Raw genomic sequence first — 27,390 nt, forward strand, 5'->3', positions numbered from 1 at the left:
GGTCTGTAGCAGGCTACAAACTGAAAGGCAGTTTTGCCCACTGTTAGTTGCACATGGATGGTCTCCGATGCTTCGTGCAGTGCCACTAACCTGGAGGTGTGGGTATCTTTGATGAATATGGATACTCCCCCTCCTTTTTTGGTTTGGTCCGAGTTTTAGGGCAGAAAAGCATGGTATGAGGTATAACCTGGTAGTGCTGGGGTGCTCTCGGGAGCCTTGAACCAGGTTTCTGTTACTGCACAGATATCAATATTCTCCATACTGAGGAGAGCCTCAAGTGCATGCATCTTGAGGTTTAGACTTCTGGCATTGAGCAACATTACCCTTAGTTTCTTTTTCCTTGTGTTGTCTATGGAGGTGGGTTTGTCTTTTGAGCCTTGCCCAAAAAAGGCACTATGGGGTGGCAAGAGCCTTAGCCAATATTCGAAAGCCCAGGGGTGACAGGTGCAAGCCGTCCCTAGGGAAGCAACGTGGCTTGTCGAGCATGTCACCCCAGGCTGACAGACACAGGATCCCCTTTGAATGACACCAATACTTTAGCCAATTGTTAAAATTGACCATTTTGTCTTTATACTGTGGCATCATTCTTGGTGAGGGTAAGATGCTACTCAAGGTCAGGGTCATATCGACCTGGACTACATGATCAGAGAGCTCCTCTATGTCTCTTTTCATGTAGTCCAGGGAGGTACGTCTCAGGTCATTCACACCAGCATGGACAATGACGGAGTCATATTTGTACTTGCTTTGGACTGACCTGAGTGCTTGTGTTATGTGGCAGATCCTGGCACCCGACAGGCAGCTTACAGTGACCTTCTCCTTGTTCAGCCTGGTGAGTGGGACGTCAGTGTGTCTGACAATAGAGTCGCCTATTACAAGTGTATTAGGTGCATTGTTTATTGTTAAGGGCTGTGACTATGTGGCACACTGACTTTGTAAACTATGTGATATGTGGGTATTGTTGTGGGGTAGCGGTTGCTTGGATGTCTGCTTTGGAGGTCTCTTCTGCTTGGGCAGATTTTTATTTAGGGCCTCCAAGTATGTTTTTGTGTGTTTAGGTGTTTGGTTTGCTGTTGCCATAGGTCTATGTGAGACTGGATTTGTGGTGTGTGTGGTTACCTTCTCCTCCTGATTGACTGTGCCAGTACTGGGTTGAGAGAGCTCAGCCTCCAGTTTGGCTATATAGTTGCATCTCTCACATATATTTGAGCTTGTTGGGAGGAGGAGAAGGTGGTCTGTGTACATAAGGCAGTTGTAACATTGCCTCAAGATTCCCAGATTCACCAGCTGGACTGGAGAGTAAACCCGAAACTGACTTTTGGACATGCCAGAATAGTATAAGGAACTACTTTTGACTGATCAAAAAGGACCAATAAGGAGCCAAGTACTTAAAGGGAGTATAAGAGGGTGTAGTGCTTTAGTTTATTAGTGCTTACTTATAAGATTACTTATATGAGCAACTGCAGGGCTTTAGAATGAAAATAGAGTGCTTACTTTGAGATTTAGAACAGTTCTAAGGTAAAAAGTGAAGAGCAGACTTTGTGGAGCCAGGAATAGTTTAAACACATTTAAGCGGCGCTGTCCGATGCTGCTCTATTTGCAAAACGTGCAAAACTGCACAAATGTGGGTTTTAAAGCAGGGAAACTGAAATAGATAGGAATTGACCCAAAACAGCCAATAAGCTACTAGTTTCAGGGCTGAGACCACTCCTCCAGGGACAGATAGGCTGCTCAAAGCTCCCCACTCTCACTGGTGAGCAGAGAAGCTTCCTCCTATCCAAGTAAGGATATGGGCAACACAGGAACTATACCACAGTCCGGAATTCAGCAAAACCTGAAATCTGGACTAATCTAGTTCAGCAAAGGCGGGAAAAGAGAATTTTTTTGTTTTTGTTTTTTTTTTTTTTGTTTTGTTTTTTTTCAGGAGATAATTTTGGATTGATATATGGAAAACAAAACACTTTATAGAATATAATGATTTAAGAAGTTTTTAATTGTCTGAGGTCATATATGTATAGATGTATATTTATATATAATACAAAGTTTGAAGATGTTTTCAGTGTCAGGCTCTAGTGGTATTACTGCATATTAATACTTTGAATACCATATGCTAACTTTCGATGTATAAAAGTTAAGAAAATATATGCTATGTGCTCTGTGGTACCTGCAGATGTCTGTAAAGTGACACAACATTATCTATCTTTTAAATAACAGATCGATTTTTCTCAATAAAATTATCAATATTCTTTCAAGCTACATGCATGTTGTCTTAAATCTCTGCAACCTTTGAACTTAGACTTAATCATGGTATCACAATAACTTGTTATTGTGATACCTAATCATGGTATCACAATAAGAAATTTCAAACTAAACATAGGAACGGTCTGCAGCTCAAAAGCCTAAATTAATTTAAGATAATTTTGGATTGATATATGGAAAACAAAACACTTTATAGAATATAATGATTTAAGAATTGTTTAATTGTCTGAGGTCAGAAGCTGGACTATTGCAATGTACTGATGCACATTTTACAGCTCATGAGGCAGCATTACTGGGAAAATTCTCTCTCTCCCTGTTTTCTTCTTTTTTTCATATTTCTTGTGCTTAGATTTAATTTAATGTATCAGCTATGCTGCAGTCACATCTAAAATGCATTAAATATCAGTATAAAGCATCCAAAGCAGGGGTAAGTGGCATTCAGGAAACTCCAGTTCTGCATTCAGATTTTCTGTTTCTTTCACATGCAGAAAAGGTACAAAATGAAGCTGAAGGACCACCTGCAACAGGAATTCAGCAAAGGATATAACTACCATACATATAACTGCATTAACACATTGCTTACAGTCATATCACACACACACACACACACACACACACACACACACACACACACACACACACACACACGCACACACACACACACACACACACACACACACACACACACACACACACACACACACACACACACACACACACCAGGCTGCAAGATACCACACTGTCCTATAGTGTAGTCACTTAAATTTAAATAAATGCATTATTCAGACAATTACAGTGTAAGCTGGATACATTTGCATAGACTGCAGCTGTACTATTCACTTAAACTTGTTGTAGTCCCATTTCTTTCAGAAATAATGTGCATATAAATTGCTATTTAAATGCATAAAATGTACACCAGAAAATTATTCAATTACATTAGCTAGATCCTTGGTGAGAAAAAGCAGCAAATTATCTGCCTACTGTGATTGATTTCATAGCAAAGCATGCTAGACAAGGTACAGCGCAGATTATATGTATTCTATGGCATAATCAGTACTGGAAGGCAAGCCAGAGGGGTTCACAAACTGTTAGACAGAAATAAAGAAAAGGAAACTATATTTCACGAAGTTTGTGTAATTTGCAACAATCACAATTTATGCAAACACATTTTGAAGAGAAAATGATTTATTCACTACTGTCAAAATACTGTGTCATTAATATAATCAGAACAGGCAATTAAAATACGTTCTTGGGTTGCATACCCTACTAACAAATAGCACATGGTAGGAAATCTCATAAAGAAAGTACATTGGTTTCTCATTACCTGATAATTGTATTTAGCAAAACATTCATATTCCTATAGATAAAGCTCCAGTGACAGCAGCATTCAGACAAAAGGATTGTACATTTTTGCGTTCATGCAAGGAAATCACTGCATAATTTTAATGGCCTGCCAGCAAATTGCAAATGCTTTTTCTTAGCCCAGCAATTGTCATTTTTAGAAAGCATAATACATTGCCGCAGTGTAAACAAACACCAGTACAAATTCCACTCTGTCATACTCGTACACCAGCTGTGCGGCAACAGGGCAGTTTTAAGTCAATAAGCATTGCTTTAAGACCTGTGTTCACTCTGTGTATTAATTTAATGGAATTTAAGCACATATTCATAGGTTCATAGGCTCGTAGGTGTTTACTAGGCTAACAACCACAAGGGCTTTTAAGCCTAGCCATGCATCCCAAATCTCTGACAAGGTCTGCTACCTTGATAAGTGTAAGCAAGGGCCTTGGAGTTGAACCATTTACAGGTTACCGGTGTCCATTAGAGACATAGGTGCCAAACCGGGGATGAATTAACGGTTTCCCATCCAATTGTCCAAGTTGCACTTGAAATGGGTTAGGAAGGAACTCTGCTTTATGTGGATGGGGATCCTGATCCATAGACAGGGTAGTCTCTGGGATACATACCTATCTCTCCAGCAGGTCCTATTTATATCACAGACAAGGTTTAAGTCTTTAGAATGGGTAATTCTGGTGCTGTTTGTTTTGTGGATATGCAGGAGGTCCATCAGAGTGGGGTCTGACAATGCCATGTATGCCAGGCATATTTCCTCTCAAAAGCCTGTAGGAGACAGAATACAGGGATAGGGCCTTGAGGCAGTCTGCATAGGACGTATTACTTACACCCTGTATTCTTTTAATGAGGAACCTCTGTGAACGTTCCATTTGTTGGATATGCCTATTTAAGTACATACCAAAGGGGGCATTGTACTCAATGATGCATCTGATGAATGCCGAATACAGTGGAACAATGACTTCCTTGGACTTAGATGCTATACCTTTGTTTATAAGTAGCGCAACATAGAATGATTTCCTCACCACTGTAGACACATGATAATCTATATGTGTCCCTAAGTCCTTGACTGCTGGGTTAACTCTAAGGGGTGTGTTGTCAATATGTTAGTTACCAGGGTTGGATGACTTCCCAAAGGATACTATTATGCATTTCATGGCATTTAGTTTAAATCTATGACTCTGACACCAGTTGTTTGTCTGTGTCAGCACCTCCTGGAGAACATTTATATCAGTGTGAGATTCAATGACAGCTCTTAATTTAAAATCATCTGCAAATTTAGTCAGCCAAAAAACAGTGACATTGGCCTTGACTTCTGAGAAGTAAATGTCAAAAAGGAGCAGTCCAAGGATGGATCCCTGAGGGACTCCACTTATGACTGGCCTCTTTGTACAGGTAGACTCCCCAGCTCTAACTTCTTGGGTCCTGTCTGTGAGCCCATTGGCTATCCACCAGGTGATATATGGGTTTGTACCTAACCTCTTGAGTTTATCAACAACACCCAAGTGGGGTATTGTGTCAAATGCCTTGGCCCGGTCAAGGTAGGCAGTGTGAATGGCTTTGCCCTCATCCATTGCTTTGGTGACCTTCTTGGAGAAGTCCACCAGGTCAAGTAGGCATGATCTACTCTTGACAAAACCAAACTGGGTTAGCTCCAGTGTCTGGAGGTTTACTATATCGCTACTGTTCATTTCCATGATAATTATTTCCATCTGCATATAAGACTATTGAGAATTATGGGTTTGTAGATTCCAGGGATTGTAGATGGCCTACCTTTATGCAAAGGGATGATTGTTGCCTTTCTCCATTCATGAGGCATGAAGCCTGTTTGGAGGCTACAGTTAAATAGTAATTCCAGAGGCCCTGATAGGTAATGTTTCATGGTATTTAGAAGGCATCCTGGGATATTGTCTATGGCACATTGATATAGTGTTCTTGGTCTTAGAGAGAGCATTAAGCATCTGTTCCCTAGTGATAGTAGGGGGAGTTATATTAGGTGAATGCTCTAATTGGTTAGTGAATCACATTGAGGATACATGTGGTAGTGGTAAGATATTGCAAAAGAGTATATGTATGGCCTGAATCAAATAAAAAAATATACTGTTATATTTATAAAGTTGGGTATGAGTTTAATACTGTCTTTTTTCCACTTTAATCTCATCTGTTTTCCTTAATTTCAAGGTTTATTTTCAGTCAAGGCTTTACATCATAGCAAGTGCGTAGTCCTGAATTATCATATAATTCCATTTTCTAAAATCGCACATCATATTAGAATATCATAGCTCATATATCCAATGATGTGAAGCATCATGAGAAATATATGGGTTATGCACAACATTTTCTCTTTAAGCAAAATGGTACAACACCAAAGGGTCTATCACTACAGTCATCAAAACAGCAGACAGTGGACTCAAGCAGATATTTTATGATTTCTGTAAAAATAATCAAGTTGTAGGTGAATCTAAAACCGGTCAATGCTTCCTAGCAGATAGCACTTGCATCCATACCCCTCAGCCTTGTAAATATTGAAAACAGGCATTAAAGTCTCTTAAGGCCCTTGAAAAGTAAGCACATCCAACCAAAAATCTGGACATTTAATTAGCATAAAATCTGAGAAACAAATAGCACATAGCTCTTCCAGCTTCCTTTATTATGTTGGATACTACATGAAAAATATGTTTAAAAAATGGAGAGAGACAAAAATACTGGAGAATATAAGCCACATTATCAAAGAGACTGTGTAGAATCTTTAGACTTTAATGAACCATGTTGCAAAATTCTACCATACAAGGTAATTTATTTTTGCTTCTGAAAAAGAGATATGTAAGACATCTGCCCTCTTTTTTAAACTTTTACTGCTACTAGTATGTTGGTCATGTAGTGTGGTTTCTGTGTATGAGACAGCTTCAAAAATCATGTGTGATGAGTAGGATTCAGAATATTGTATGGCATACCAAAAATAGTATCTTATAACCACTCTAATTGTTTTATTATACAGAAGTATTTCTAGTAATTAAGTAAATAAAGCCTGAAAATAAGGATGCACCTCCAAAAATAGATACATCATGTACAATGGTAAATCAAGCTTGAAAATAGGGATATTCTTCCAAAACAGGGACAGCTGAGAGTTCTGCTTGCTTGCCATATGAGAAAGACGTATCCAAGACAAAAAGAATAAAGAAACTGTAAAGTTATACCTTTGTGGAAAGGAATACCCTGAATTGTAAAACATGAAACCTATTACGAGATTCAACATGCCTATCCAGGGCCACTGAAAATGTAATCATTATGAAAAACTTATGCAGACTTCCTAGACATAATCAGGCTGATCAAGTTCTATAAACAAAACTAGCATTAAAGTGTCTTTCCATTCATTTAACATAAAACAAGAAAGCAGGACCATGGTTAACATGTTGTGCAATGTTATATATGCCAGTAAGTCATAGATGAATCACAAGCCAGAAATGAACTAACCAGAGATTCATTGATTGTAGTATGTTTGCACTTAAAGAATACATATTAAAATTAAAAATTATAAATAAAAAAAACAAAATTCACTAAGCAACTGCATTGAATCAGTGGTTCAGACAACAAGCATTCCCAGGAATTCATGAAAAAAAACATGTTGCAGAGTGCAGGTTAAATAAAATGCAGAAGTCACATTGCATAGTTTTACATATAACAGTGAGCAAGGATATAGTAACTGCAGTATACTACTTTAAGGAAGCTCAGCATAGCGAGGACTGCAATGTGTGACTGGCTTTTCTTTAGCCTGCAGTAAACTGAAATGGTGTCATGATACCTCACTGTGAATGCTTCTTCCATTTAGTCATCCTACACATTTAAAAAAAAATATTCTAATAAGCATCATTGCATATTAAATATTGTACATCATTGCCTGTTTTCTCTCACATACACGTTAAGTCAGAGGTATGCAAAAAGTGTGACTAAGTGAAAAATTATATAAATGTTTAATTTTTTGAATTTCTGATAAAAATCTCACTCTCATATTTTTGTTTTTATAACAGTTGCCCACCAGAATGTTCTATGTGTGTGTTTTTTTCCAAAATAACTTCTCTGCAGCCCAGATAAGAACCTCTCTAAAAATGGAAGCTGTGGATTCATTATTTTCAGCTATCTTACAATGAGTGAACTTGCTGTCAAACCTGGGCACATTACATTCGTAATTTTTTTTTTTTGCTTGTTTGTTGGTTCATTCATTCATTCATGCATTCATTCATTCATTCATTCATTCATTCATTCATTCATTCATTTTAATTAGAGCTCAGAGTCCTAGAATCACAGGGTGAACTTCTAAGTGATCCTAATCAATGGGAATGTAAATACACATGAGTTTATTAACATAAGTTTTGCTTTAAATATTAGGGACTGAATTCTGTATGAAATGAAAAATAATCATGTCACAGGAGGAGTGTTAAGGAAAACAGATCTTATACTGAAAAACCACAAATCTGTTTAGTGAGTGAGATAGAAAATCTGTTTATCACCCAGCTTACAAGCATGACAGAAGAGCCTGAAGTAAAGCTGTGACCAAAAAGTCGAACAAGAGGAATTCAAACTCTACTAACTGCTGTGCACAAAAACAGGATGATGTCAAAACCTGCTAAAATAACAACAATAAGTTGGAAAGTGCTTTCAAATGTGTAGTAATTGAAAAAATGCTTAGCAACAAATAAGACAACAGTAACCATGCCAACTGCATGCATTAAAGTTTAGCCATAAGAAAGCATGTTACACAGCTTTTAATAGCATCTGTGGACGTTATAAAATCCACTGTCACTTTGTAAGTGTTTGCAGAAAGGGAAATAAAGTCCATCACAAACCATTTATACTCCTTCACTTTTTCACTGTCCTTTGATAACAGTGTTGCCCTTTCCAAACTTTTTATACTCATTCTTGATTCACAGTGGCTTTGGCCTTTTTGTACCAACAATGGACTGTTTAAGCTTATTCAGTCTGACACTAAACATATGAACTTCTCTTCATCTATTGCTCACATAACTAGAGTCCTGCATATTGTCTGTTTGTTATTCTCTTGTTTTTCTTCCCATACAGAGACAAAGACCATCATACAATATTTTCCACTGATCTGTCAACCTTCATATATTTTTCCATTTTTTTTCAGAAAGATTCTTGGACTTTGTCATATTATTAAATTTAGAGATGCTATACCCAGTTAGAAACACTGGTCTGGCTTCCAAACGTAAGAGTTTTCCCTTTATTTCCACATCCTTATGTTCTTATTGCTACAGATCCAAGTTGTTGTCCTTCTCTCCACTTTCTGCACAGTAATCTTTCCCTGTCTGTCAGATACCACTTAGGATGTCTGCAGTTCTCTTAAACATTTATAGAAAATCACTTAAATCATTAACAACAGAAGGCAATCACTGCACTTGTAGCTCAGAGTACACACACTGCATGTGTTTGGTGTAACTGAATTGTGGTTGTATTTTCAAATATAACATAGATGGCAAACTCAGATGCAAAGAGAGTTAGTTTTCTATGTCAGAAAGCATGTAAGTGCTCCTTCCAATGAATTCAGTCATGATCTTTGAAACTCAAAACTGTCTTAAGTATAAACAGTGGAGGTAATAAAAATAAACATTTGGTGGATTTATGTCTTCATATACAACTGGACACAGTTAAATAATGTTCAGAAACATCACTTAAATTGACTAGTTTGAATAGTAAAAACTGAGCTAGATGCCTCTGGATAGCCCAGACAATGAATTAAGGCACAAGAATTTGGTTTACTTCCTCGTGGTCCATGGTTCCTCTCACCCCTCAATCTCTGTGTGACAACCCCTCTCTGGGCCAGTGATCAAGCAGACTCAATCCTCACCACTGACACCTATGGGGAATGTTCACTTTCAGAAAAATAGATATACACAGTATTTCCAGATGCAGCTCTGTGCACCAACTACAATTTCCCTTAACACAGGAAATGCAGTCAACCTGAGGTCTGGATTTCTTTATATCTGTCTCCCTCCAGGGCCCCAGTTAGGCTCCCACTAGCACAACTACAGGGTTAACTCCTCATCTGAGTGTCCAAGCCAAGTCCTCCAGCACCCTCTCTGTGAAATCAGTGCTTTGTGTCCCCTGCTCCAAGTAGCTGACACACTCACACACACACACACACACACACACACACACACACACACACACACACACACACACACACACACACACACACACACACACTGTGAGATTTGATTTTTCATACACACAAATACACACACACACACAAACACACCTGGGACAGGATGGCACAGATTCACCTGATGTGCCCCCTTCTGCCCAGAGTAAAAGGTAGTTATCACTGCCAAAAGGCATTCCACAATCAGCTACTATAAGGTCCTTAACAAAGGGTGTCCAATTATACTGTGTAATAGTAATACTCATACAAATGGTAGTAGTTGACCAAGACTGCTAGGCCTTCTGGAGTGGCCCACACAGTGTCACCAAATAAATATAAGCACTTGCAAAGGTTAAATACTTTCTAAAAGAACCAGCTTCAATAAAAGTTTTAATTATATTTAATAATAAATACTAAAGAACATGAAAATACTGAATACAAATTTACAGTAAGCTACAGAGTTCAAATCACAGGAAATACTGAAAATAACATTGATGGACAGACTCAGACAAATAAAGAAAAACAATATCTAAAGTAAGCTTCACTATATTTTCCTGACTGAATCTAGGTGAATTTCTATTCCCTACTTACTTAATAGAGTAAAACAGATGATGTGGTGAATGTTCCTTCTTGTTATCAGGCCCATGACATAAAACTCAATACTGAGAGACTTCTCTTTGTAATATCTAAAATTTCCAAGACGGCTGGCAGAATGACCTCATCTGGTCACCTGACTCTGGATTCTCACACTCTTCCCCTTTGAAGCTTGAGACAGGATGTTAGCATAGATGGGATAAAATGCATATGTAAAATTTTGTTAATGTTTATGGCAGTGCCTGGGGCTTCCCCTATTTTTACTGAACTAATAAACAAAGGCTTCTTCCAGGCATGCCATCTCTGGTCCTAGTCAGAGCTATGAGATAAGCACTTCCATGGCTAAACAGGCAGTCCAATTAACAGTATTTTTCTTATTAAAGTAATAAGTTTGCTAGCTGCTTAACCCCTTCTCTTCCAGTGTCTTTTGCTAACATATATATACAGTCTCACATGTATATACCTTCTCTGTCTAGTAGGACCCACTGTTGATACATTTTTTAACACCAGCAACTTTACAAATACATTTTGATTTTCAAATTCCATACAGTTCTAATACATTTGTAACATAAACCATATGTACAAATTAGTCTGATATTCAAATGCCATACAGTTCTAATACAGTTATAACACAAGCATCTTGTATAAATCAGTTCAATATTCAAAGGACATATCATTCCTTATAGAACTCCAGCTGGCTATGCTGATACTAGCCCATATCATCACACCTTGTAATAGCTGAAGTGCCGTTAAGTCATGAGAGTTTAGAGAACTTGCAGGTAGCTAGCGGTTCCCCATACCCAATGTTATAGACTATGCTGGTTAGTCTAGGTGTTTGTGAAGGTATAACAGCCACCGCAACCCACACTCACACACATACACACACACTCACACACACACACACACACACACACACACACACACACACACACACACACACACACACACACACACACACACACACACACACACACACACACACACACACACACACACACACACACACACACACACACACACACACACACACACACACACACAGACCACTATCAATCCAATAGCACTCACACTCTCATCCATTCATGTCTTTCATATACACATGCACATTTTTATTTACTTATTTACTACTGCTACTTCCCAAGCAGACACACACTCATATGCCCCTACACATATTCACTCATACTCCTTCTGATCCTGCTTTCCTCTAAACTTCCATTACTTATCTCTTACACGATGGGTGAACATGACCTTTTCACCATGTTTACTACAACATCATGTTAGGGCTAGCAATGTTGAGGTACACATCTGACCAATTTTATGAATCAGACAACACATAGATGTCTTCCTGGAGGTGGTTCCAGGAAAGGGAGAGCATGGCTAATTAGTATATACCTCTTTCCTGGACTGACTCTTTAGCATACAGCACAAATTAGGAGCCATTCCTATGCATTGGTATATGTCTTCATGCTAGAGCACTGAGCCAGACCATAGAAAGGGTGTCTCTAAATTTAAAAAGGTTAATATGATATGTAGATAAAGGTGTACATGTTGTGATACGTTTATGAATTCTTCATAGAGTGTTACCATAAAAATGCAGAATAACAAATGAAAGGAAAAACATTAGTAGAATGCCACTATGGAGGCATCAAATAGAGAAAACTATAAGGCATCTAAGACAACAAAAGTACCACTATTAGAAGAATACAGAAAATGGAGCAGTTTACCAAAATGTTTTAGAAAGATATTTGTGTTAAAAAATAACCCACAACATAAAAGCAGTTCAGGATTTGTCATATACTATCTCAAATAATAAAATATCATGTCAAGCAGAATAATACAAACAAATATAAAGGAAAACTACAAAACAAGTGATTGAGTAATGTCCCAAAAAGATTCTATACTGGACTGGGAAACAAAGCAAAAGTATTAGTAATATAACCTATCAAAGAAGAAGCTAGTACATTTTGGAAAAATATTTATAAAGATCTTGTGGAATATAACAAAGATGCTGAATGGCTGGAAGAGATAAAGAAGCAGTAAGAAGCTCTAATATAAAGGATATGAAATGGGTGAAGTAATAGTAATCGAAATTGAGACAAAATTAAGAAAGGTTACTAATTGGCAATCCATGGGCCCAGATGCAGTACCTAACTTCTGCCTAAATATGTTAATAGCTTTGCATTAAGATGTACACACGTACACACATACACACACACACACACACACACACACACACACACACACACACGCACACACGCACACATGCACACACGCACACACACACACACACACACACACACACACACACACACACACACACACACACACAGACCCCCGGATTCATGAATCCTCCGTGTAAGACTTAATAAGTCTTACTCGGAGGCTGCAGTTGAATGGTATGATGTTAGCGTGCCATGAATATTCATGAGGGCATGCTGACTCAATCGTAAGTCTTACATGGACCGTGTAGGAAAGCAGTGGGCGTGTCCGACTGCCGAGCAGTGTAAATGTCCATGCCCCTGCAAGGGTTGGAAAAGTAATATGAAAACACACAAGAGCGAGTCTGTTCAAATGTCCTTGCACCCAACAAACAGAATTTCCCCTTTAGAGGGGGTAAGGGACACCGGGGGGGCAGAAAGCACAGAAAGACAAACCACCCAGGTCTCCTTACAGGGACTACTGGACAACTTCCTGAAATAGGGGTTATGCCAGAGTCTAATCAGAATGTGTTGAATTTGTCCAAAGCTATATTAACAAGTGAACAGATTGCTCTTTTGAATAAGGGCCTTAACTACATTTCGTCCTTCTTTAGTCAGGAATATCATATTGTACAAGATTTACAGGCGTTTTGCCGGATTTTGAATTTAAAATTGTTTTTTGATGATGACAAGTCAAAACCTTCGGAGGACTTTTGCTTTGGCAAGTCTTCATTTCAACCACCCATGAATAAACATGTTTCTATATTCATGGATACCATTCTGAGGGATATACATTTTGAGAACTTAGGACATATCATGCTAGCAAGCAATCTAACTCTGGATGACAGGACAGCGCTGGACAATTTATGTAACAATAAAGATATAGTCATTGTCCCTGCTGATAAGGGAGGTGCAGTTGTGGTTTGGAACACTGCTGATTATATACAGGAAGGACTAACTCAATTGTCTGATGCTAAGTGTTATATGTATATGTCCATAGACCCTACGCCTGTTTTCAAGGACGAAATTGATTCTTTTTTGCAACTAGCATGTGAGGAGGGCATAATCACTAAGAAGTGTTTGGCCTCGCTTATGGTTCCTGAACCCTCCAAACAGATATTGTATCTTTTACCCAAAATTCATAAGTCTTTAACAAAACCACCTGGCAGACCAATTGTCTCTGGAATAGGCTCTCTGACAGAACCCTTATCGGCCCTTTTGACCAAATATCTTAAACCATTATTAGGCCTTATAAGATCTAGATTGCAGGACACCACACAATTTTTACAGCTAATCAGGGATACCCAATTGGAACCTGATTGGTATTTATGCACATTAGATGTAAAATCATTATATACGAGCATACCACATTGGGCAGGGTTGCAATCTATCCAATATTGGTTGGAAAGGGCAAACTTATATTCTCCAGGGTTTAATACCCTATTAATATGTATGTCTGAACATGTTCTCAACAAGAATGTTCTGTATTTCCAAGGCCAATGTTATTGGCAATTACAAGGAACAGCTATGGGAGCATCCTTTGCTCCCATATATGCTGACCTTTTCATGGCCTATGTTGAGCAATACATGATATATGATACATCACATAACATCTTTCAGGTTGAGATGGACATCTGGAGACGTTATCTGGACGACTGTTGGCTGGTGTGGCGTGCGGATGTGGGGTACTTGCAGGAATTTGTGGAATATCTCAATGACAATGTATGGGGACTTGAATTTTCTGTGACCTATGATAAAAATACTATCAATTTTTTGGATGTCACTGTTTACAGGAATCCAGACCATACCTTGTCTACCAAAGTTTTCCGCAAGTACCCACAATATAACACCTTGTTACATGCTTCAAGCTTACATCCCCGTCATACCATTAAAAGTATTCCGATATCTCAATTTATACGTATTAAACGTCTTAGTTCCAACGAAGAGGAATACCAATTAGCCAGCAGGGATCTTAGTCTGAGGTTTACTAATAGAGGATATGATCGACATGATATTGGGTCTGCCCAAAGTAGAGCTAATTGCATAAAGAGGGAAGAGTTGTTACAATACCAAAATAGAGATAAAAACCAATCATCTCATAACACCTGTGTAAGGTTCATTACAACTTATGGGAGAAATATTAACATGGTCAGGAACATTATCAACAAACATTGGAATATCTTACTGGCCAATGACAGGCTACGAACCATTTTGGGACCACAATGTCAATTTTCATATAAGCGGGGCAAAACCCTAGGCTCTTACCTGTCACATTATAAACATATGGCAAGTGGGGGTACTATTTATAAACAACTCACACTGCATGGTGATGAACTTTTTGGGTCATTTCCCTGTGGTCACTGTGGCTCCTGTCCATTTATGCCTAAATCTAAAGAGTTCTCCAGTCGTAATACCAGCAGGATTTTCAACATTAAGATCTTTGGTAATTGTAGCAGCGATTGGGTGGTGTACCTTGCCTCTTTTTATTGTGGGGCATTTTATGTGGGCCAAACTTCCAGAGCATTAAGATACAGAATGAATGAACATCGCAGTGATGTCAGGAACCATAAGGAGACCAGTGCCCTATATCAACATACATGCAAACATCCACAGGCCAAATTCAGTTTCATGGTCATTGATCGTATTTCAGGAGACAGAACTAACAAACAAGGTTGGCATGGTTTATTGGATCAAAAAGAAAAGTATTGGATTACAACCCTGGGAGGTTTATTCCATCTGGGTTTAAATGATCACTTATAGGAGATTATGTCTATGTATTAACAATCCTGCTGACCGATTTTGTTACTAAGGTTGGGATTATTTTGATCTCAAGAATTACTATATATGAGTATATAAATTATACATATGTATTCTAGTTTAGCTTAGCCTGATTCCTGTTTTTGACACCCATTTATATGGGTTTGTTAACCAACAGCAACCTTGGTATGGGGGGTCTGGGTTGCTGAATCAATATAATATAGGTGGTTGACATGTGAAACTATCACTGTCAAAATGGATAAACATTTGTTTAGCGGATGTTGCGTATGGTCTCAAAACCATATATGTATTTACATCACATCATTCCAGTTTATTCTATTCCCTTACATCTATTTATGGTTGTCAGGTTTTCTATTCACATTGTGTTCTAAGAGGTGTTACACTTGCATCTTGTGATTACCAAAATTTTGTTAATCAATAGTAATGTTATTATGGTGGATCTGGGCTGCTGAATTATATCTATACTGGTAGTCGATATGTGTAAGTACCATGGTCTATATGGACAAATATTTGTACAATAGATATTGCTTATGGCTAAAAAAACTATATTTGCTTTTACATATATATGCCACATTACATTACTTCAAGTTTGTCTTATACCTTCCATTTATGGTTGTGATGTCCTAAATTATTACTGTTTTTCATTGTAGTTTCACACTCTGTATATTGTGATTAAGAAAAAATATTTTTTATCTCATTAATATTGATGAGCTTTTCTGCCTTATTGGCTGATGGTCTGTATTTAAATGGGTGAGGACAAGGAACTTGACTGTACGTCCTACACTGAAGAAGGCAATTCTTGCCAAAACTAGTCTGTTTTAGTACAAAATAAATGAATATTTAACTCCGTTCTGCCTTGCTGGTCTATTTGGTGTTCTTGCACCCAACACCACACTCCCTGACATTGTGAACCCCCATCACAGTTATAAAAAGTAAAACATTAATTTTATTTTTTTTTAATTCCCGAAATAGCTGCCCATATTTGCACTTGTGTGCGCAGGTGTGCCCATTGCCTAGCTGTAGTTAGCAATTCTGACATGGAAGAGCATAAGAAGGAATGTTTATGCAAATCGCACACAATAGCGTAATGGTAGAGCGTTCGCACAAAAATGAGGCATTATCCCCACCATGAAAGGTGGACTGTACATGTGCCTATATGTACATCTATGTGTACAGCAATGAATGTGTACATGTATGTGTATAGATATGTATATGTATATATATATATATATATATATATATATATATATATAGAGAGAGAGAGAGAGAGATAGATATGTATATACATATATATATAGAGAGAGAGAGTGAGAGAGAGACATGGGGTCATATGTACACTACCAGGTGTGTGGTGACCAAGGCATGGACTGTAGACAAGTGTCGATACTGCAGTGCCATTCCACCTTTCCAAAACACTGTACCCATTAACTACCACATAGGTAGAGATCTACCTAACACTGAAGGTGTGATAAGGGAACATGGGACACAGATGGACAGTAGCCTCCTCTTTGATAAAGACAGTGCCACACTAGACCTGTAATCTGTCTGTGTGGTATGTGTCATCACAACAGGTGTGTCATCTAGGGAAATATAGCTCAGTGTTCCCCTCTACTCATCACAATGCCCTGTGTGGTATGTACCTCACATGACAACTACAGCAGGTGGAAAGGCCACAGACATACCTCACAAAGGGTAATACTGGCTGCAAACAGATGCCCTATGCAGACTGACTCACAAAAACACATCTAGACTGTATTGCATACCGTACACACAGAGGTGACCTCTGCCGGACATACAGAGGTATGTCAGACCCATAGCTGGGTGACAACCACCATGGCAACATATCACAATCCCTCCGGGATACACGCTCTAGGGCCCTAAACCTCGTCAGCTCACTAAACAGCACATGCTGGAGGGACAGGTTCCTATCTGAGAGATATGCCATACACTGGAATAGACCATGTAGCAATAGCAAACAAGGCTCCTCATTAGCAGTTGTCATAAATACCCCTGATGATTGTTTGGGAGATTGGTAATACACTCCAGGAATCCCCTCTGTGGTTCTGGTTGACAGGGGCAAGTGAAATCAAAGTACATGAGTGTCAAAAGCCAGGGTAGCATATGGCTAGGCTGCTGTAGGCCCTAGGGCCAATAGCATATTACCTACCTATGACACTATGCACTCACACGTACTCAATGCAATACCTAATTTGTGAGGTTGAATGAGTGTAACGCTGAATGTGTGCAAGGTCTGTAAAGGTGTGATAGGTTAGTGTGAAGTTGTATCTGACATGGTAGTGTCTATCCTAGCTGTGAGGCCAGCAAAAGATGTGTATTGTACTGTTAGGCAGACATAGTAGTATGGCATATGATGGGACATAGTTCCTTGTTGACGACCGTGGTCTCTCATTGTAGGCTAAAGCAATACATGTATGCTTACTGAGTGATACTGCTGGTGAATCCAACTCCCATATGAACTGTAGTACTACCTAAAGCTGTAGGCCTAAACAGCACAGTATGGTGTGTGTTCACATTGCTTGGAAACACTGTCTTGTGTGTTTCCTGTAGTCTGCACAGAGGACATAACTCAGGCATAAGGGTTTGTAAGTAGTGGCACACAGTACTGTATGGTACACAGGTAAAGCTTGTCTGTGTTGGCATACAGTGGTGTGTTGTATGGTTGTCTGATGTGTGTGTAATTATGCCTGTACCATGGCCACAATCATATGTGTGTTACAGGGTATACATGTGTATCTAGCAACATATATACTCTGTTACAGCAGTATACCACCTATAGTAACAACTGTGCACATATGTTAGGCAGGGCTATGGCATCAACTACTAAGGTGGTTGAATGGTACTACTGTAACTGTACTTTACATTCATTGCAATGGATGACATATCTGCTCATGCATTGGTGTGATATATACCCCTGTGGCGAGGTTGTGCATTGTGTCACAAACAGTGTGCCGGGTACTGTTGTATAGTGGTTTGATATATAGAGTGTGCCAGGCACTGTTAGTCAGTTGTGGCCTGAGAATCAATAAGTGGTATTGAATGTGTGTATCCCGTGACAGATGAATGGATGGTATATATGTCAGTAAAGTGATATATGTGGTTAAAGGTGTAAAGTGTGCCACAGGAGTTGCTCACACATATTGTTCATATCTCTTTCAGCCAGATGGCCCACCAACGTAACCCGTCATACACAGCAGCTGAGGAAGAGGAGATTCTGCAAAGCCTGGTGCAGCACTACACAATGCTGTTTTTCAGAAGCAGCCAGCACCAGCAGGAGCAGACTGCACTGTGGCAAGATCTTGTTCATCGGGTAAATGACATAGGCATGCATAACCAGACATATGAGCAGGTAGGCCATCACTGCAGTGATTTAATTAGACATGTCCGGCGGCATGCGTCTGATATCCAAAGACAACAGCTTGCCACAGGTGGTGGGGTGGTCATTTATTCCCCCCTCACCAGAGTGGAGGAGCTGCTCCTAAGCGTGGTGGCTCCTGGACAACAGCAGCAACTCCCACTGGCATGTGTTGTCATGGAGGCCGGAGCCACCCAGCATGTTCACATGGAGCGAGCAGGTAACATGCCCTATCTGTAGACTACAGTTAACTGTATTGTTAGATTATGTCTAGATGAGATGTGTACTGTGTGTTTAGCAGTTGTGCTGCCTAGTGTTGTGCAGTACTGATATTTGGAATATTATCTGTACACCCGTGACTGTTGACTGTTGTTCTACTGTAGTTTAGCATACCCAAAGTAGCAATGCCACAGTTGTGGCCACTGACGAACTCTCTCATATTCTTGTAGGTCCCTCTGGTGTGACAGCAGGGCAGACGATCCGTGCTAGTGAGTGTGGTATATCTGCAATGTTGGTAATGAAATGTGCATGTGAGGTGTAGGCCATGTACACGTAACACACCTACGCATAATGCATGCCGTGCATGTTAGCTGTAAGACGTTGCACAGCTCAGTAATGTCAGTAGCTGCCTCAATGACATGCAATACACAGAGCATCAGACACAGTTGTGGCAACACCTTACTGCCCATTGGATAGGCATAGCTGCTACAGCTGTACACAACATAACACGTTTATCATACGCAGTCCACACAAACATGCTACATATGGTGTTACCACACACCCGCTGTAAGGTCACACTTCAGTATTCCACATGTCATCCATACACACATGATGTACCTCAGGAGTAGAGGCCTATCATGGGGCTGTGCAACACTCTTCAACACATAACAGAGTCATGTTAGGCAATGCTCCCTATTGGGCAGCTCACACACACATGTACAAAGTGGCTGTGTAATCGTGAACGTAGCCATGGCACTGCAGTTCAGGTACAGCATGCTAGGCGGTGGTCTGTCACACATTAGTAGCTGTGAGTGACCACAAGATGCATGATGATGATGGCATATGGTACTACACCCCATCCAGTTACAATGACCAAAGTACTACACATAGCAGTCATTGCTTTCCACCTCAATTTTGTGTGTGTGCAAACATATGCACCTATACACAATATGCATAGCATGTTGTGTGTGTGCTTATATATGCCAGTATACACAATATGCACAGCAGTTGCCATCTGTACAAATTGTCACATATATGTCCTGGAATGCTATTGGGTGTATAGGTCACATGACACAAATTGGGTATGTGTGGTGTTTAATGTTGCAGTCGTGTAGCATGCCATGTCATGGCTGGCACCGACATATCTGCAATATGTCCCACACTCACCATAACCACTGCACAATGGCCATGTCGAGCATTGGGATTCCTTCACGTTTACATGCACCACTCATCCCGTGTGTACATAGCATGCATGTGCTACACCTGTACCCACTATTATCTGCTATGGACACAGACACTGTAATCAGACATGGAAATCTGTGTGACACACAGATAACACATGCAGCCATGGTATGTATACCTGTGAGTGATGGTGCACAGGACATTGCAGAGCTGATAATACTTGCACAGCAATGTTGTGTCCATGTACACATTGTGTTCCAGGGTGTAGCCAATCACAGAACAACTACACACATGCATCAATGCCATGTATACTGTCATTAAATAGGGCCGTCTACACTTGCACTGCATGGTCTTGAGCAACACATATTCTGCATGCTGACACGTGTGAGGTGACTGTTTGCCTTGTGATACTGTCACCCACCTTCACCCACTATTGAGTAAGTGTTGGATTGCTGGTGTGTGTGTGTGTGTGTGTGTGTGTGTGTGTGTGTGTGTGTGTGTGTGTGTGTGTGTGTCTGTGCTGTAGTGAGGAGTGTATTTGTGTGCGTGTGTGCATGTGTGCATGTCTGCATGTGTTCATGTGTTCATGTGTTCATGTGTGCATGTGTGCATGTGTTCATGTGTGCATGTGTTCATGTGTGCATGTGTGCATGTGTGCATGTGTTCATGTGTGCATGTGTGCATGTGTGCTAACATCATGTACAGATTGTAAAGTGTGTTTCCTGTCTTCTTCTCACAGGTGCTGAGTTTGGGGTGGCTGAAAGCAGCAGGGAACCTGAAGTCACTGCCACAAATAGTGGAGATGATGAGACATGTATTCTGGCACCGGAAGGTTTGACAGGGTCTGTCGTTGGTCCGCCAATCGACAGTACACAGCATTCAACCCCATCTATGCGCACACTCATACTGCCAATACAGCCCTCATCACCAATGACCTTGGCCGAGGGACAGCATACAGTTGGCATTGACCAGGAGAGTGTGGTACCCATGGCACTTGCATCCCCTCACAGCAGCCATAGCTGGATTCCTGGAATGGTACCACATAGGCGGATGTCCAGGCGTTCTCAGGGGAGCACCGCTGGTCATATTGCCCCTGTCAGATGTGCCCTCACAGGTCTTACAACCTCCAGTATGTTCTGGGCTGTAATGCAGGCACAGGCACATATGGAATGGTACACTGGACAGGGACTAAGGGCACAGAGGGCCCATTACACCGCTATCAATGACAGCATCCGTGACCTTGCTGGTGCCATCCAGAATTACACCGAGGTCATTGATAGACGTTAGGAGGAGACATTAGATGCCTTCCACAATGTGTCTTCCATGAGCCAGGACCGTGCGGGACAGTTGAGACATCGACGCGGATGCATGCCAGCAACAGCAACAGCTGGCAGTCATCGCGGATGGCCCACAGATCACAGCTGCTCCCGTAGTGGCAGTACCAGCCCCAGCCCCGAGTTCGTGCCCAGAGACAGTGATCTGTACATCCTAACAGGTACAGTCTGTGGCTGTCCCACAACCTCCCGTATATGGCAGCCACATGGTGGAGCTGTGTGCATGCAGACACACACACATTAACCAAACAACTAGGGCTCACACATACACACACACACACACATTACATCAACATTGGCCCATGATGTACTGTTGTCCCTCACCCACACACACACACACACACACACACACACACACACACACACACACAGACATGTCAATTGGATGGGTCAATGCCAGGCTCTGGCAAACCAACAACACACCCTGTGCATATGATGACACCTGCGCCACCTCCTGTCATCTGTAACATTGATGCAGGAACAGGCTAACATGGTGCTGATGCACAGGGTGACATTATAGCAGTGTAGCAATATTAGCAAGTTGTCAACAGGAAAGTGTAATGATATCCTTGTAGGTATATCAGAGCAGGCATTATGCATCAAAGCTCTGATTGTCAATGTAGCATTGTTTACACCAGTGTTAGGTCTGAGTATGTATTGTCCACCCATGTGCCACTTGGCTGAAGTGTAAAGTGTTGCCAGCATGTGTTAGTGAGTGGACAGTATGTGTGTGACATGTGCAGTACAGATTAGAAGGTGTATATCTGTGAACATGGTGGGTGCACACTGTCTGCATGTACGTGCATAGTGGACACATGGGACATGTGACATACCCTGTTGTACACATTGTTAAAATCTCATAGTATCTTTCAATGGCCAGTATGCATTCTCCTACAGATATGTACTAACATGGGTACACATGTGTGTATGACATGGGTTGACACTATGCTGTGGGTGATACTGTTAATATCTGTCAATGATTTGCAGTCTGTTAGTATACACAACCTCAACAGCATGACTATAACCAATCATTAGATGATGTCCTGACAAATGACACACAGTTGTAGGGAACTCAGTAACAGTTGCATCCTTCCGGTACTATACTATAACAGTAACCAGTGGTATTGACCTCCACCCATTCCTGGGAACACACCTGTTTGGCATATAGCCCTCTTAGGTACATGCAAACACACTAGGGATATGTCCATCCACATCTGGAAATGCATGCATTGGCCTACAATGCATTCCCTGGATGGGACGCATATCCTACACAAGGGTATCATACAGACAGATACCTGTTGTCCGATACATGCTGTATAGCAGTAAGCCGACTATGGCATAGTCATCCACATTTACTATACATACTATCCTGACAGTACCACATAGGTGGTATCCCTCAACATGTATGTTGGGTACCAATGTGTACATACAGCCACGTGTTATGTCACCTGTCCCTTGGTATCCACATATCCATAGGTATTGTGAAGTCCCTCGGTGTATCACATAAGACATTAGGCACCTGAATGCATATCAACAAGGCTGTTGTACACCTATAATGACTGTCCATTATTTCCAGTCATTGTTGTGTATGAACATGTCTGACATATACCCCAGGCATATACCCTCACTCACACTACTCTATAGCAACTGTCATGGGTGTGTGTGGCACAGATGACCTTGGCCACAGATCACTACAGTGGCTAGCCTTGTCACATACATACATATGTGACCTACGATCTGAGAAGCAGCGGCAAAATCTGTCAAAGGTAACAAATGTATTCATGTAGTATGCAGGCTTCACACCTATGTACTGATTGAGGTCACATGTACACATATGTATTTGCTATGCAGATACCTGATGTGTGCAATGCATATAAAGTTTTAATCATGATATGTCATACCATAGTAAAAGCAAAAACCACGCTGCATTGACCACCTGTATCACACACTCAGCAATTGCAGGATTCAACCCCCTACTTAACTATGCTATGACACAAGTAAGATATACATTAACACAGCGTGCTATATGTTTTACTGGGTGTTTTTTCTTCTCCTGCTATATTTATAGGATGCTGACATCATCAGACTTTCCAAAGAGGAATGTAACACTTTTAATGTGTTTTCCCAGTCTCCGAAAAGGGAACTCCTCTCAAAGGAAATCACACACATACACACAGTCAGCATTTGCAGAATTCAAACCCCCTACCTAACTATGTTATGATACTAGTGAGATATGCATTAACATGGTGTGCTATATGCTTTACCAGGAGGTTTCTCTTCTCCTGCTATATTTGTAGGATGCTGACATCATAAGACTTTCCAAAGAGGAATGTACCTCTTTTAATGTGTTTTCCCAGTCTCCAAAAAGTGCACTCCTCTCCATGGAAATCGCACACATACACACACCACCCCCACACGCAATCACACACTGTCAGCAGGATTCGAACCCCTACCTAACTATGTTATGATACTAGAAAGATACGCATTAACACTGTGCGATATATGCTTCACTGGGTGGTTTTGCTTCTCCTGCTATATTTGTAGGATGCTGACATCATCAGACTCTCCAAAGAGGAATGTACCTCTTTTAATGTATTTTCCCATTCTAAAAAAAGGGCACTCCTCTCAAAGGAAATCTCACACATACACCCCCCCACACACACACTGTCAGCGTTTGTAGGATTCAACCCCCTACTTAACTATGTTATGATACTAGAAAAATACACATTAACATGGCACGCTGCATGCTTTCCTGGGTGGCTTCTCTTCTCCTGCTATATTTGTAGGATGCTGACATCATCAGACTTTCCAAAGAGGAATGTACCTCTTTTAATGTGTTTTCCCAGTCTCCAAAAAGGGCACTCCTCTCAAAAGAAATTGCACACATATACACACCTAATCACATACTGTCAGCATTTGCAGTATTCAACCCCCTACCTACGTTATGATATTAGAGAAATACGCATTAACACAGTGCGCTATATGCTTTACTGAGTGGTTTCTCTTCTCCTGCTATATTTTTTAGGATGCTGACATCATCAGACTTTCCAAAGAGGAATGTACCTCTTTTAATGTGTTTTCCCAGTCTCCAAAAAGGGCACTCCTCTCAAAGGAAATCGCACACCTACACCCCCCCCCCTACACACTATCAGTGTTTGCAGGATTCAAACCCCTACCTAACTATGTTATGATACTATAAAAATACACATTAACACGGCACTCTAGATGCTTTACTGGGTGGTTTCTCTTCTCCTGCTATATTTGTAGGATGCTGACATCATCAGACTTTCCAAAGAGGAATGTACCTCTTTTAATGTGTTTTCCCAGTCTCCAAAAAGGGCACTCTTCTCAAAGGGAATTGCACACCTGCACACATCCCCCCCCACCACACACTGTCAGCGTTTGGAGGATTCAAACCCCTACTTAACTATGTTATGATACTAGAAAAATACACATTAACACGGCGCTCTAGATGCTTTACTGGGTGATTTCTCTTCTCCTGCTATATTTGTAGGATGCTGACATCATCAGACTTTCCAAAGAGGAATGTACCTCTTTTAATGTGTTTTCCCAGTCTCCAAAAAGGGCACTCCTCTCAAAGGAAATCGCACACATACACCCCCCCACACACACACAATCACACACTGTCAGCGTTTGCAGGATTCAAATCCCTACCTAACTATGTTATGATACTAGAGAAATACACATTTACACGGCACGCTATATGCTTTATTGGGTGGTTTCTTTTCTCCTGCTATATTTGCAGGATGCTGACATCATCAGAATGGACATGGTAATGTGTGTACATTTTGTTTTATGCAATTCCAGGAATGAGCCATGTGGGCCGGCAGGTGTCAACAGCTTGAACAGGACCCCATAATTCTTACCTTGTGTGATCTATCTGTGGACACATTGACATTCCTTCATATGTCAACACATATTTATGCTCAGATTGTTGGTTTTGTGGATATGACATGTGTCTGGGATGTTTATAAAGGGCTATTCAAAGTCTATGTGGGACATGTGTAGCTCTGTTCAGGGATGTATGTCCTGGGTGGCTGCCTTGCGAACAGTCTAGCATGTTTGGGAACCATGATCTGTACATGAACATACCACAGTTGGTAGGGTTGTGTGTTTGTCAGCTTCCAATAGCTCTGTTTATGACTTCAGCCATGACGGACTCCATGGCCTTGCAGATCAGACTTCATAGGCTTACTGGGCTATACTTCCCATGGTGTGTTGTGCACCAACACTTGTGGGGAGTGCCATATGTTGCTGTAACACATTCAACAGTTCCAGATCTTGTGGAGAGGGTGAGGCTCAACTGACTGTTCAAGTGCAGGATCTGTTTGTTCTGTAGTTCATGCATGACACATATTGGGAAACAATGTAATCCAATTGCTGCCATGCTTTTGGCTTTGGGGGGGGAGCTGTTCAGCCATTCTACATGTGATATCTCCTGGTATGATGATAGGGACTATCGTCAGTGGGACGTGGGTATGTATATATGTGCTTGTCTGACAGGATGTCAGCATTGTCAGTCAGGTACAGTTGGCCCTGAATCAGGACATATATGCATGTACATTGCTATTTATGACATAGCTGAAGGAGGTGCCATGATTCAGTCTGGACTCCTTCTCAGCTACTCTTTACAAAACACCAACAAACCTGAGCACTAATCCCTGTTATACTCTTTTACACACTTAACACCCTACTGATCCTTTGTGATCAGGCTATGGAGTATGTCATCATAATATCCTGGCATGTCCAGGGGTCGGTTTTGTGTGTACTCTCCAGTCCAGCTGGTGAATATTGTGATTTTGACACAATGTCACATCTGCCTCATGTACACAGACAACCCTCTCCTCCTCCCAACAAACTCAGATATATGTGAGAGATGCACCTATATAGACATACAGGAGGCTGAGCTCTCTCGACCCATGACTGGCACAGTCTATCAGGTGGTGAAGGTAACCACACACACACCACATATCAGTCTCACACTAACCTATAGTGGCAGCAATCAAACCACATTATCACACATAAACATACTTGGAGGCTCTAAATAAACTCTGCCTAAGCAGCAGAGACCTCCAAAGCAGAAACACAAACAACTGCTACCCCACTACAATACCCACATATCACATAGTTCACAATGTCAGTGTGCCACACAGTTACTGCCCTTCGGGCTAAACAACACACCTAATATACTTGTAATAGGTGACACTTATTGTCAAACACACTGACGTCCCACTCACCAGGCCAAACAAGGGAATAGTCACTTTGAGCTGTCTGCCAGGTGCCAGGATCCACCACATAACACATGCACTCAGGTCACTCCAAAGCAACTACAGGACTGGCTCCATCATTGTCCATGCCGGTGTGTAAAACCTCAGACGTTCCTCCCTGGACCACATGACATGATACATAGAGGAACTCTCTGATCATGTAGCCCAGGCCAGTATGACCCTGACCTTGTCTAGCATCTTACACTCACCAAGTATGATGTCACAGTATACAGACAAACTTATCACGTTTAACAGTTGGCTAACATATTGGTGCCATTCAAAGGGGATCCAGTGTCTGTCAGCCTGGGGTGACATGCTTGACATGCCAAGTAACTTCATTATGGACAGCTTGCACCTGTCACCCTTGGACTTTTGAATACTGGCTAAGGCTCTTGCTACCACCATAGTACCTTTTTTAAGCAGGGCTCAAAATACAAACCCACCTAAACAGACATTACAGAATAAATGAAACTAAGGGTAACGCTGCTCAACACCAGATGTGTTACCCTCAAATTGCGCCCACTTAGGACTCTCCTCAATATGGAGAATAGCGATATCTGTGCACTAACAGACGCCTGGTTCAGTCTCACAAATGCACACCAGCACTACCTGGTTATGTTTCATATCATGCTTCCTGATCACAAGACTCGGAATGAAC

Source organism: Protopterus annectens, chromosome 10.part0 (assembly GCF_019279795.1).
Source record: "Protopterus annectens isolate FY-2018-M chromosome 10.part0, PAN1.0, whole genome shotgun sequence".
Classification (NCBI taxonomy): domain Eukaryota; kingdom Metazoa; phylum Chordata; order Ceratodontiformes; family Protopteridae; genus Protopterus; species Protopterus annectens.